Source organism: Lissotriton helveticus, chromosome 11 (assembly GCF_964261635.1).
Source record: "Lissotriton helveticus chromosome 11, aLisHel1.1, whole genome shotgun sequence".
Lineage (NCBI taxonomy): Eukaryota > Metazoa > Chordata > Amphibia > Caudata > Salamandridae > Lissotriton > Lissotriton helveticus.
The window spans coordinates 1,062,623,917-1,062,638,484 of NC_136072.1; the positions used below are offsets into that span (position 1 = coordinate 1,062,623,917).

Genomic DNA, 14,568 nt, shown 5'->3' on the forward strand with positions numbered 1-14,568 from the left:
TAGCCCACTTCCACATGCTCTGAGCTAGATGAGACAACAGCGGAGAGTGCGTACCTCCCTGCTTTTGAATGTAGTACATGGCCGCCATGTTGTCCGTCTGGATCAACACGACTTTGTTGCACAGATGTACTTTGAATGCCTTCAATGCCATGAAGATTGCCATCAGTTCTAGGTAGTTGAAGTGCATCTTCTTCTGCTGCGTTGTCCATAGTCCCTGCACTGTGTAGTGGAGCACATGAGCTCCCCATCCCTGGAGAGATGCGTCTGTTGTCAGGATAATCTGTGGCACAGGCTCTTGGAACGGTCGGCCCTTGCAAAGGTTGTGTGGATTCCACCAATGCAGAGAGCTGTATGCCTGACCGGTCACCAACACTAGCCTGAGTCCACTGATGAGCCAAGCATTCTTGGAGCGGACGCATATGTAGTCTCGCGTGCGGGACTCTGAAGATGCAGGAGGCCATCATGCCTATCAACTGCATGAACACTCTTGCTGGGAGCGAGTGTTGCGGTTTGTGAGAATCCCAGATCGTGAAGGAGGTGAATGGTGTGGGACATGTTGGCGGCGCACTGCTGGGCCGACTTCGCTTGGACAAGCCCGTCGTCCAGATAAGGGTAAACGTGGACGTTCTGCCTCCTGAGGTGCGCAGCTACTGTCGCCAGACATTTTGTGAACACCCTGGGTGCTGTGGTCACCCCGAAAGGCTGGACCTTGAACTGATAATGCCGACCCTGAATAGTGAACCGGAGGTATTTCCTGTGTGATGGATGCAGTGGAATGTGGAAATAGGCATCCTTGAGATCCAAGGTTGCGAGGAAGTCTCCCTGATTGAGCAACAGGAGAACTTGCTGCAGTGTGAGCATATGAAAGTGTTCTGATAGAATGTACTGATTCAGGGGTCTGAGGTCCAGTATGGGTCTGAGGGACCCGTCCTTTTTTGGGATTAAGAAGTACAGGGAGTACACTGTGGAAAAGTAAATTTTGCCATGTTCTGTGTCCCTACGTGTCCTCCATCTTATGTTATGTGTGCATGATTAATATGCATATGTATCCCCCATGTTCGATTAAAGACGCAATTACAGTTGTGTCCATCTCTAGTATGCCAGTTTCCAGTTCTCATGAAAACTACGAGTATTAGGCCTATGTAAAGTTACGTTGCCACGTTTCTCAGTGTGCACGTTATTTCATTGAAAAGTCCCCGTTTCTAGGCCTCAAAAGGGCCCGGACACCAGATTCAGCTCCTATCTCCTGAACCTTCGCTGAGGAGCGATACAGCCCCCACCTGTATCCTCGACCCTTCACTTACTTCCTGCCTCGCAGTGCCCGGCTCGGCCTGGCTCTGCCTACGAGTCTGCCAAGAGTATGTTATGATTCTAGTTATCAGTCCAGCCCTCCTTCTCTGCATTCCTAAGCTACTGAATCGCATCAATAGTTTCCGTCATTGTCTAGCCTTTACGTCTCCATGTAAGAGAAATACTGCATTTAATGGTCATTTAATATTCTTCATCACGCACTACATGTAGAATAATGCATGCTCCAGTCTAAGAGTCTGTTAGCCTCTCTTCTCCTGACTTTTAGTTTATATCAACATGTTCTCTAAAACATCAGATACTAGATAGGGTTTAGGTACATGTCGCCCTGACTCTCCAGACTTCAGTCTCTGCTCCTAGCACAGAGTTCATAGCCCCCAGCTTCTCCTAGTAACACGTCATTGTCAGTTTGCGCGCACCATTAGGTTAGAGGTCCCGGCTCCTTAGGTAGCCCCCTCCATGTTTCCGCCCCATTTATGACATATTCTGTTACGTTTACATCACATGTCTATGTATACGCCTCCTGTTACACCCACTTTCACCCTTATCTTTCGCGACTGCTATTGACCACACCCACTGCTCCGCCTACTGTAATTCATTGTAAATGCAACTGTTTTAGTATATATGCTTGTGCACTGTTATTAAATGTGACCCATTCCCATTCCCTTACGCCGATCCTGCCCCGTGCTAGCTAGCCATCCCAGATCTTGTCCTTGCAGGTTGTCCTGTTCCTGTCCTTTATGCTGTATTAAACCTGCAAACTCCTACTACCTCGAATCTTGACTCTTATTTATTGAGCTATCTGTTATTCATATATTCATTCAAAAATAGAGGTATTATTTATTTATTTACCACATAATGGCGCCCGAATAGGGACTTGCCCTTTCCCCACGCGCCGGTGAAGCCACGCCGGCCCCCTGACCCTCTGCAGCCGTGACGGAACCATACCGTGCACGTGCAGATATTTCTGCTTCAAGTATCCCTCAGGCCCACGGAGGAGACGGAGGTGGCGGTCCAGCATCCAGACGAGGCGGTGGAGGAACGCGGCGAGTCCCGACCAGAGCCCAAGCCGAGAGTCCAAGGTCCGAGGTATCCGGAGGCCCACCCGTAACAGAAGTCCGAAGTTCGTCCGTCCGGCGTCGAAGCAGTCCAGTCCAGTCCAGTCCGAGGCCTTCCGTTCTTGCTGCCCGGTGAGTACCGTTGCTGGGGTAGTATCTAGACAGGGTCAATCTAATTGACTCTGGTCCGTGGGTTTTGGTGGTACACAGACCCAAAACGAAGTGTCCACTTCGGTGGATGCGGGTCCTGACGTGTCTCTTTATGAGACCGGTAAGTTTCGTACTGTTTTAGCAGTGCATCTAGTTTCTGTTCTAGTCAGTTCTGTTCTCGAGAAGATTCATGTATTCTGTTTTCAGTATTCCAGGTAGTATTCTGTTCGAACTGTTATTTTAAATGTTCTTCATGTATTTCAATGTCGTGGTATGAGAGTGGAGTAATTATCGTGTTCATTGTGTATTGTATTGTGTCTAGATTACAGTTCAGTCATGCCTTTATTCTCGAAATTACGTCAGTTAAAAACCAGAAAAGGTCTGCTAGAAGCAGCAGTTCCTGTCCCGCCTAGGGACAGTCCAGGTCATTTGATGTATCAGAAGCATGGCATAAGTGCCATATTATATCTAGATTTATGGGTAGAGTACACCAAAGAGTTAGAAGAAAAGTATAGATGGCCCGAATCAGGTACATGGGATGCCGAGTGCATCATGCGAGTAGAAGAAGTATTGTGGAAAAAGAAAGCCTGACAGTCACAGAAAGATGCCACCGAGTTATGGCGCAAAGAAGCTCATAAAAGAACCGAAAAAGAAATCAGAAAGTCAGAACTAAGTAGAGAATCCTTAGAACGAGCCCAAGAAAGGGAATTAATCGAGATAGGTGAACGAGTAAAAACCGAACAGTCAGACAGACAGAGGCATGCCCTCATTAAGGGTATGTACCCTCTTCTTGCCGAGGGCTTGCCAAAGGCAACCCCGAAGGCATCCAGTAATTTTCCGCCACCATTAGTTCCGACCAAGCTACGTCACAAACCGACCGCAGCTGATATTTTTATTTCGTCCTATTTGGACGACAGTCCCAGAATATGCAAATCCGCCAGCTCCTGTAAATAATGTAAATCCTGCTCCTCCAGTCACCGGAGTACCTGCTACGGTACCCCCGGTCCAGCCCACATTACAATTTCCCGCCGCGCCAGCACGAAGAGTATCAGTCGACGATTCCAGTTTAGGGGCCGCAGGAGGAGGTCCTCCTGGTACCCCGCCACCACACCAACGTAGAACGTTGGCCGAGTTACATGAATGTGCGTTACAGCGTACGCCCAAATATAAGTCCGTTGCAGATATCCGACGAGCTCTCACTGAATGCCGCTATGATCCAGTTGCAGGTGATGATAGTACAGTAATATATTCCATCCGTGTAAGACGGGTGACCGGGTATTTGGACACCCTACCGGATATGAAAGGAGATCTAGACAGAATATATCGTTTCATCCGTACAGGGGATGATCCAGAAAGTATTGGCGAAGCCATGTCTCAAAGGAAAGCTGAGATCCAGCTCATGTTATTAAAGTTTCTGATTAATTGTTTAATAAGAGAACAAGATTATCCGACCAAAGATCCGGCCGAAATGAGAATCCTGACAAGGTGGAGTGATAATATAGCCGAGGGTAAGCACAGAACCATCAGTAGTATAGAGAGTATGTACAAGAAAATTCGTAAAGAAATAATAAGGTTACACGAGAAACGCAAAGAAGCACAAGTAAGCGAGAAAGAAAATGACTCTTCTACTGAAGAGGTAGACGACGAGAATACCGCCAGAATAGCGTATGTAGGAAAATCTAGATTTCCAGATCGCCATTTACGCCTAGAACACAAGACAGTTTTTCATCATCCAGCACCAGAACAAGGTTCTCTAGAACAAGTATTTCAAGCTACCGATCACATTCTGAAATCACGAATCGGTTATAGTGAATTAAGTACTATGCATGAACAAGAACTAGCCCGATCAGCAGTCCGATGGATTACTGATTCTACCACTTTTCCAGACGAAATAGTGGCACAAATGTTTCTGAAACTGCCCCCAGCCGAGCAACGACTGGTGGGTATGTATATGATCCAGCACCTCATTACTCTGTATGAGGGTCAGCACTCTGATCCAGGTCCGTTACACGATGTCCTGAACGAGTTACTCCAGTATAGATGGAAAGGTCTAGGTACCGATTTAATTAGTGTCATTCTAGAACAGCGCTACAAATATAGTACGTTTTTGAACCCGCATTTTGTTCATGTCTCACCCCCAGAAAGTAAACCCTTTTACATAGACAGACAGAATCCGTTACGAGAAGTACACCCAGTCAGGACAGCAGATGGTGACATGCAACGAGTGTTTGTTTACACCCCGATTACAAAGATGGAACTCTTAGAGATGGAGAAATTAATTCCCTGTCATGACAAAGATCCAGCAGGGTTCCACCGAGAATTAAAAGACATGCTCCGTATGGGAGAATATACGTATCCAGATATTATTAAAATGTTAAAAGTCCTGTTGCCCGCAGGGGTATATGAAAAACTCAAGGAAAAAGAATGGGAGGTGGGAGAGAAAAAGATCGATTGGGCAGTTCTAGAAGCTGAAGATAAGATACGAGTACCAGGTACCGGTCTTGGAGAGAAATGTAAAGAATTACCAGAACTGCTAATACAAGTTTTGCCAAGATTATTAGCCACTAAAAAGGAAGACTGGGATGCAATCTCAGCCTGTAAACAGAAACAAGATGAAGACACTAGTGATTTTTATTCTAGATTTGAGAAATGCTTTAGTATTAACAGTGGCCTCAAGACAAGTAGCGAGTCATACCCTCATCTCTTTGTTACTAAATTAGTCGAGAATTCAAGCCCACAAGTTAAGAATCGAGTTTTGAAAGTCGAAAGTACCTGGCAAGCTAATACCCCGTCCCAAATGTTACAGATGCTTCAGTATCACCAGAATAGAATCAGAGAAGAGCAAGAACATGAAAGAAAACGTATGAAAGACACGAAAATGAAAGTACTAGTTGCACAATCTGTTCCTCAAGACAGTCAGAAGAGGGGTACGAATCAAGCCAGTCATCCTGCAGCTCCCGTTAAAGGGACCTGCAATTATTGTAAACAGCCAGGTCATTTTATAAACGAGTGTGCAGTTCTGAAACACAACATAGCTACCGGTAAGACTAAAGAAAGACCACGTCCGCCTAGACAAGAACAAGTTTCACAGACTTCTCAGCCACAGAATGCACAACAGACAGTTCCAGCACCGCAGCCTATTGCTGCAACACAGCATGTTACACAGCAGATGTACCAGTATGCACAGTCCGAGTACCCAGAGTATCAGCCATATTCATGAAACAGCCTAGAGAGGGAGGTAGGCTTGCCTCTCATCGAGATTCCTGTAGATCAAGAAGGTCCCTATGTTCATAGTCAAGTACTAGGGAAAGACAGAAAGTTTCTGATTGATACAGGGGCAAGTAGGACGACCATCAGTCACGCCGAAGTTCCAGGGGCTCCGCTCTCAGGCTCTAGAAATGTTTCCCTTGGATTTTCAGGAAAGCCTATTGTAAACGAGATATCTAAGCCAGTTACTCTAGAAGTAGGTCCATTGTCCCGCACTACTGATCTGTTACTTACAAAGTCATGCCCAGAAAATTTGTTAGGTATTAAAACACTGAAAGAATTAGGTGCAGTTATTTGCTGCTCCCCAGAGGGAATACGATTGTTTCTACGTGACTTCAAGGGTCACTATGTATTACGAGATTTTGATCCGAGATTGTCTAATGTTCCGCAGCATCTATGGGCGCAAGGTCCAACTGATGTAGGTTATATGCAAATCACACCCCATCGTGTGACTCTCAAACCAGGTGTAGTGTTACCACGAATCAGACAGTACAGATTGCCACCTGAGGCTGTAGCAGCCTTATCCAAAATTATTGACGAGCTCATGGCTCAAGGAGTAGTTGTAGAAACCGACTCCAATGTATGTAATTCTCCGATCATTCCAGTCATGAAACGTACTGATCCAAATGCACCCCCAGTATATCGATTAGTGATTGATCTTCGAGAACTCAATAAATGTATTATTCCCCAGTACCCAGTTGTCCCAGATATCTCTTCCCTATTGACAGCCATTGATTCCGAAGCCTCATTTTTTACAGTCATAGACCTCAAGAACGCGTTTTTCAGTGTCCCCATTCATCCAGACAGCCAGTTTCTTTTCGGATTTTGTTTAAATGGAAGGAGCTATATGTTCACACGAGCTCCTCAAGGTTTCACAGAAAGTCCAAGTATTTACAGTCAAGCACTTAAGAGACAACTAGACAATATTCACATGCCAACTGACACTGCCCTGCTCCAGTATGTCGATGATCTACTGATCACAGCCAGTTCTGAACGTGCTTGCGAGCGAGCATCCCTTACAGTCTTGTATTTCCTAGCAGAGATGGGGCACAAGGTGTCCCCTTCGAAGCTTCAATTCTGTGTCCAGCAAGTGATCTATTTAGGCCACTTACTGTCCAAGAGGGGTAGGCAGTTGACACCCGACCGTATCCAGTTAATAGCGAGTCTTCCTCAGCCCAAGACCCAGAAGGAGGTACGTGCTTTTATCGGCCTCACTTCTTATTGCAGACAATGGATTCCTCAGTATGCATTTCTAGCTAAGCCACTGATACAGTTAACGACACAGGAGGCAGCCGTATCGACTGTCCTCCCTTGGACATCTGAACATACACTTAGTTTCAATGAGTTAAAGAAAGCTCTATGCCAAGCTCCAGTTCTAGCTACACCGAACTACAGTAAGCCTTTTACACTTTTTGTCACAGAACGTGAAGGTACAGCATTATCTGTTCTCACACAAGATCAAGCAGGACAGTACAAGCCCTGTGCTTATTTTTCGAGCACACTAGATCCTGTAGCCCAGGCTCTGCCTGCGTGCCTCAAGTCAGTTGCAGCCACAGCACTAGCTATCAGACAAAGTGATTCCATAGTATTAGGACATTCCTTGACAGTACAAGTTCCACACTCCGTGGAAGTTCTTTTAAACCGAACACAGACTCAGCACTTGACAATTGCACGTTTGACAGGTTATGAATTGACACTGTTCCAGCCACACATAGAAATCAGACGCTGCAACGTTCTAAATCCTGCTACACTGTTACCGTCAGTTAGTTCGAATCCTGCCACACACGACTGTGTGGAAGTAGTTAACACTATGACTAAGCCAAGACAAGATCTGACAGATATTCCATTACCAGATCCCGACCTGACACTTTATGTGGATGGTTCATGTATGAGAACAAGTGCAGGAGAACTAGTAGCCGCGTATGCAGTGACTACTGACACTGAAGTTGTAGAAACACACCGTATTGACACCCTGTCTGCTCAAGCAGCAGAGCTAGTTGCTCTGACTCAAGCCTGCATACACGCCAAGAACCTGAAAGTCAATGTTTACACAGATTCACGTTACGCATTCGGAGTCGTACACGACTTTGGAGTACTCTGGCAGGAGAGAGGTTTCATGACTTCTCATGGAACCAAGATTCAGCATGGTCTCCTTATTCAGGCTCTGTTAGATGCCATACACTTACCGACATCTATCGCTATTATGAAATGCAAAGCACATACGAAAGTTACTGATATTATTTCTCAAGGTAACGATCTAGCAGATCGCACAGCCAAGCTTACAGCTCAGACACCAGACATTCCAGTTAATAAGACACCGACACACACTCTAGATCTGACTACCTGTATGACAGTTAAGGACCCCACTCAAGATGTCATAGATATCCAGTTACATGCTACTCCCGATGAAATCAAGAAATGGTCCGAACAAGGAGGGGTCCAGACAGATCAGGGATGGGTAACGAAGGGAAAAGCCACATGGTTTCTCCCCGACTCTATGGTTCAAGTCATTATCAATACCGCACATAGTCCAGCACATTTAGGAGAAAAAGCTATGTTAGATAGTATCCAGAACATTTGGTCCAACAAGCATTTACGAGCTGCAGCCAAGCAGAAGGTCCGTACCTGTATGATATGTTGTCAGTTTAATCCAGGTAAAAGTGTCCCGGTGGAACAAGGTGGATTCCAGCCCCCTGACCACCCTTTTGAAGTCCTCCAAATGGATTATATTCAGATGGAGCGATGTCGAGGTTTCAAGTATGTCCTTGTAGTTGTATGCGCTTTGTCCAGGTGGACAGAAGCATATCCAGTCCCAGATTACACAGCCGCGACCACTGCCAAGCAGTTGGTTCGTGAATTTTTCCCCCGCTACGGACTCCCAAGAGTCGTATATTCTGACAACGGCCAGCCATTCTCATCTGAGCTTATGAAACATGTTTCCCTTCTGTTAGGGTACCAGTGGAAGTTTCATTGTGTACGCCATCCTGAAGCAGCCGGTCTCGTAGAGAGACATAATCAGACCCTGAAAATCCGCATCGCCAAAGTATGTAAAGAGAAAGGTGTGGACTGGCTAGTAGCTCTGCCAGTTGCTCTGTTTTATATGCGCATGGTCGCACATTCCAGATCAGGTTTGTCCCCGTACGAGGTCGTATTCGGCCGCCCCCCTAATATGTGGGGTACACCTAGACCCCGAAGTATTACCGATGTTTCAAGTAATATGCTGACAGATTACCTAGCTTCCTTGATGTCTGCCCTACACTCTTGTCGTTCACAGGTTGCCGCCGCATTTCCAGACAATACCGAGGTGGCACCGCATGAAATCGTTCCCGGATGCATGGTTCTTGTGAGGAACTTTGATCGTTCAAGTCCGCTGGAGCCCCGCTGGAAAGAACCCAAACAGGTCCTCCTGGCCACCCGTACTGCCGTCAAGCTGGAAGGCAGGAAGGGCTGGGTCCACCTGTCACATGTGAAAAGATTTTTTGGACTAAAACCTGTTACCAAGAACATTTCCGAGGATTGTAAAGACTGCCAAAGTACTATTCTTAAGGACTGTCCCGCAAAAGACTATGATACGAATCCCTCCCTGTTAGAGAAAACTCCGCAACAGGAGTATAAGCTTAAATTAAGGTCTAGTAAAATAAGTCAGCCAGTTTGATTGTCTAAGTCCTCCCCTAGGTGAAACGGTTAGACCGGTTTCTGACATGTATATAATAGACCCCCACAGAGAGAGAGTTAGTGAGAACTCTAAAAGTTGCACTATTATTTTATGTTTTCTGCTATATCTCAGCCTTATGATTACCTGCATAGGTTATGCATTTTATTTGTATTTTCCAGTTCCTCATGTAAATACGTCTTCTATTGTTACAGTAGAGCACACGTTTAGTGATCTGCCTCCTCATGAACTCTCATATCGTCTTGCTATGCGTAATAATTCTTTTATCCGCATGTTACATTATTCACACCAGACCAGCAATGCCACTAATTGTTGGGTGTGTGGTCGACTCCCCCCTTTCCAGACCCCGAAGGGAGTTCTGCCACTCTTTCCTTATCCATTTTCACATAATGGTTCGTGTGGAGCATGGTCCACGTTAACGTCATCCTCAACAGATATGTCTTTTCTTAACAGTACATGTTTTCCAGACAAGCAAGGTCTTCCCCACAGAACAGGGTTAGATCTAGAAAATGAAGTTTATAATTTGGGTAATTATTCTTCGAATTTCATGGTCCTAAATGTTCAGTCTGATACTACTCCAGACTTACCTGCTATGTCAGTACTACCAGTTAAAGGCGAATTATGTGTCCGAAAGAATGGTTCCGTACATGTAGGACATAGTGATTGTACTACTATTATATAGTGACAGTAGGAAATCTATTTTCAAAGCTTCACGTCATTCTTATTTTGTTTGTGGTCAGACCGCATATGTTCGTCTGCCCCTCGATTGGGAGGGAACCTGTTACATTGCCTTCCTACTGCCACCAGTATTTCTAGCCCCACCTGACTATCATAGGAATTCCCACCTAGTACATACTAGACACAAGAGAGACCTCCCGATTGTCGATTATACTGAAACTGCTCTAGAACAATACATAGATATCAATAAAGGTGTCTTCCCCTACTTAGGTACTGTTGTAAATAGTAAACTGATACGTAGATTAACCAGAACCCTCGAAGCAGTAGTGATTGAGACTACTTCTGCTCTAGGTAACTTAACCGAAGAACAATCCTTTATGAGAATTGTCGTGCTCCAGAATCGTCTCGTCCTTGACGTCATACTGGCCGATAGGGGCGGGGCATGTAGAGTCATAGGATCTAGTTGCTGCATTTTCATTCCTAATAACGCACCGTCTGTTTATTCAGCTATTACCAGACTCCATAATATTGCCCATATGTTACACCAAAATCCAGGCACCTGGACATGGTCCGGTTGGTTCTGGAATATAATTTCCGCCTGGGGATGGAAAGTATTGTCATTTCTAGGTATTGCAGTAGCGATCATATTCAGTTGCTGCCTCTGTATACAATGTGGCCCTGCGATTTGCGGCATTTGTGCTACCTCTTGTATTCCTAGCCCCAAGTCCCGTTCTAAATCCCGTTCCAAGACAATTCGAGACGAGCAAATGATACTGTATGAAATGATAGATGGTATCATGAATATTGATGTTTCCTGATGGAAACGTAGTGACAAGGAGGGAATGTGGAAAAGTAAATTTTGCCATGTTCTGTGTCCCTACGTGTCCTCCATCTTATGTTATGTGTGCATGATTAATATGCATATGTATCCCCCATGTTCGATTAAAGACGCAATTACAGTTGTGTCCATCTCTAGTATGCCAGTTTCCAGTTCTCATGAAAACTACGAGTATTAGGCCTATGTAAAGTTACGTTGCCACGTTTCTCAGTGTGCACGTTATTTCATTGAAAAGTCCCCGTTTCTAGGCCTCAAAAGGGCCCGGACACCAGATTCAGCTCCTATCTCCTGAACCTTCGCTGAGGAGCGATACAGCCCCCACCTGTATCCTCGACCCTTCACTTACTTCCTGCCTCGCAGTGCCCGGCTCGGCCTGGCTCTGCCTACGAGTCTGCCAAGAGTATGTTATGATTCTAGTTATCAGTCCAGCCCTCCTTCTCTGCATTCCTAAGCTACTGAATCGCATCAATAGTTTCCGTCATTGTCTAGCCTTTACGTCTCCATGTAAGAGAAATACTGCATTTAATGGTCATTTAATATTCTTCATCACGCAATACATGTAGAATAATGCATGCTCCAGTCTAAGAGTCTGTTAGCCTCTCCCCTCCTGACTTTTAGTTTATATCAACATGTTCTCTAAAACATCAGATACTAGATAGGGTTTAGGTACATGTCGCCCTGACTCTCCAGACTTCAGTCTCTGCTCCTAGCACAGAGTTCATAGCCCCCAGCTTCTCCTAGTAACACGTCATTGTCAGTTTGCGCGCACCATTAGGTTAGAGGTCCCGGCTCCTTAGGTAGCCCCCTCCATGTTTCCGCCCCATTTATGACATATTCTGTTACGTTTACATCACATGTCTATGTATACGCCTCCTGTTACACCCACTTTCACCCTTATCTTTCGCGACTGCTATTGACCACACCCACTGCTCCGCCTACTGTAATTCATTGTAAATGCAACTGTTTTAGTATATATGCTTGTGCACTGTTATTAAATGTGACCCATTCCCATTCCCTTACGCCGATCCTGCCCCGTGCTAGCTAGCCATCCCAGATCTTGTCCGTGCAGGTTGTCCTGTTCCTGTCCTTTATGCTGTATTAAACCTGCAAACTCCTACTACCTCGAATCTTGACTCTTATTTATTGAGCTATCTGTTATTCATATATTCATTCAAAAATAGAGGTATTATTTATTTATTTACCACAACACTCCCGTGCCTTCTTCCTCCACTGGCACGAGCTCGATTGCCCCTTTTTGCAGCATGACGAGTACCTCCTGCTGCAATAAGTGCAAATGCTCTTTGGACATTGGACGGTGTTTTGGTGGCATGTTGGGCGGAGTGGATGTTAACTCCAAACAATAACCGAACTGTGTGAGAAGTTGGCCTGATGTGCAGTTCTCACTATTCTAGTGATCACTATATATCAGTCCAAACAACCCTTATTGATGATTGGTTGTAAGTCAACCTTATAGACCAGCTATCCTAGTAGCATGGATACGAGCAGTCTAAGGCTAAGACTCTAGAGGGCGTGTTAAGCCAGCTGTTTTACCATCACATTACCCCTTGAACACCCAGTGAAAGGACACCACACAAGTGTTATGAAAATAAACAGTGTATTTATTAGAATCACAACAACCCTGTACTCTTTATGAGGACAGGGTGCTAGGCACACAACAAAACTCTTACGAAAATACTTAAGTTAGCACAGTATATACAAATGCCCGAGGGGCACGAAAAACCATATACTCTAAAAGTGGAATGCGAAATTACTAGCAGGTAAGTACAGTACTAATAGGCTTTGGAATCGCTAGGACTTGACTATAGAATCGTTAGATTACTTCTAGGAGACCTAGGGGACTCGGGTGCAGAGTGTGCACTCTCACGCGGGATGCGGGACAAAGTCTATGGAAGCTAGTAAAGTTAAAGTTAGTGTTCACGGGCGAACCCGACCTGGTAGGGAGAAAACGACAGTGGATCCTGACCCTTGGATAGTGAGGCTATGCTGGGGCACCGAAATGCCGAAGTGACCTAGCCCAGGGGCTGCAGCTGCATATGTCTCAAAAGACGTCGGGAATCCTCGTTGCCGGACCAGGAGCCTGGAAGGAAAGATGCTGGCAGGCGACCAGTGAAGATAGTTCGAGTTGATCCAAGCCTGGATCTGGAAGATGGATGACACCTGAAAGCAGAGGGGACCAAGTTCGTTACTACTAGCCAGTAGTCAGTGGGCACCAGGAAGGCACCGGATGGTAGTCACCTCGACTAGGTGAGTGGGCGACGCTGGCTCTGCAGATCTCACGGACCAGGAGGCGTTGTCGGCGACCAGGATGGAGAGGCGAGCTGTCCCACGATGGATGAAGCTGTCGGCGTCGAAGTTACCCAGGATTGGGCAACAAGCCTTGGCTAATTCAAGCCCACGCGGTGGACTCAAAATGGCGTCTTGAGTGGACCAGGAGGGTCCGGGGTGCTCCTCTTCGGGAAGGGAGCAAGGGCCAGTCTGGAGCAACCAGACCAGCAGCAGTGATGTCGTCGGGCGTCGTTCAGAAGGCCACAAGCCAGCGGGCTAGTAGCCAAACAACGCGGTGAGCAGCAAAAATCAGAAGGGCCCCACGCCGATCGTGGAGATGCTGGGGGGCTGCTCTTCGGTGCTGGAGCTGCTCAGGGTCGGGGCTTCTCGGACCCCAAAGCACTCACCAGGAAATTACTCGGCGGGCTTGCTGTGCAGAAGTCGTGCAGTCGTGGCAATAGTCGGTCCCTTGAGGTCTCGTCGCACTCACGGTTCTCAGCTTGGCTGTAGAGGTGAGTAGAGGTCGGAAGTGCCAGGGAAGCCGGGTCTTGTCGAGCTGGGCAGTCGGATTCCGGAGGAAGGACGTGCAGCAGACTGCAGTGTTCTTGATGGTGCCTGCGGATGCAGGGTGACTACTCCTTAGCCACAAGGGAGAATCTTGAAGAAGGAAATCTTGAAGTCCTTTCGTAGAAAGTCGTCTCTTGATTCCAAAGATGATCTGATTTGGAAGGGGGCCAGTCCCTACCTTTATCTGGGAAAAGGGGGCTGGCACGCGACTAGGTCCTGCCCTATGGGTGGGACCAGGAGGGGGGTGGTTACACCCACTTCCTTGGCGGGCTTTTCCCCAGCACAGGTTCTGGAGTGTCCCTGGAACTGGTTCAAGCCAGCCTATGCACAGTGAGCACCGGGGTGCAACGTGCAGTCACCTTCCTCTGAAGCCCTGCCTACCTACAATACACACAATCCTGTCTGGGACGGTGCTGGCACCGCCCCGGCAGGAAACCCTTTGTCCTTATCTCCTGCTCTGGGAGGACTCCCAGCAGCAGGAGGGCAGACTTGTGTCTCGGTGGCAGCATCCATTTTGTGGAGCTGAGGCTCTGTTTGACTTTAACCGGGGTTACAGGCTACATGCATGTCGTGTCCCTCTAGAAGGGTGGAATGCTAACCCCGTCGCCAGAATTGGCAAGGGGTTAGTATTCCAATTCGTATGACACCTTACTCGACATGTTTTGATAAAGCGATACCAGAGTTGGCATTTAACCGCGAGGATTATAATGCACTTAAGAGTATATGGTATGCGATATCATGGA

General features: G+C 46.6%; 1 protein-coding gene across 2 annotated transcripts in view; it reads right to left on the reverse strand.

The window, feature by feature from the left end:
* The window catches only part of MPHOSPH9 (M-phase phosphoprotein 9), a 584,582-nt gene that overhangs the window by 201,384 nt on the left and 368,630 nt on the right, over window positions 1-14,568 (reverse strand). The window lies entirely within an intron of this gene.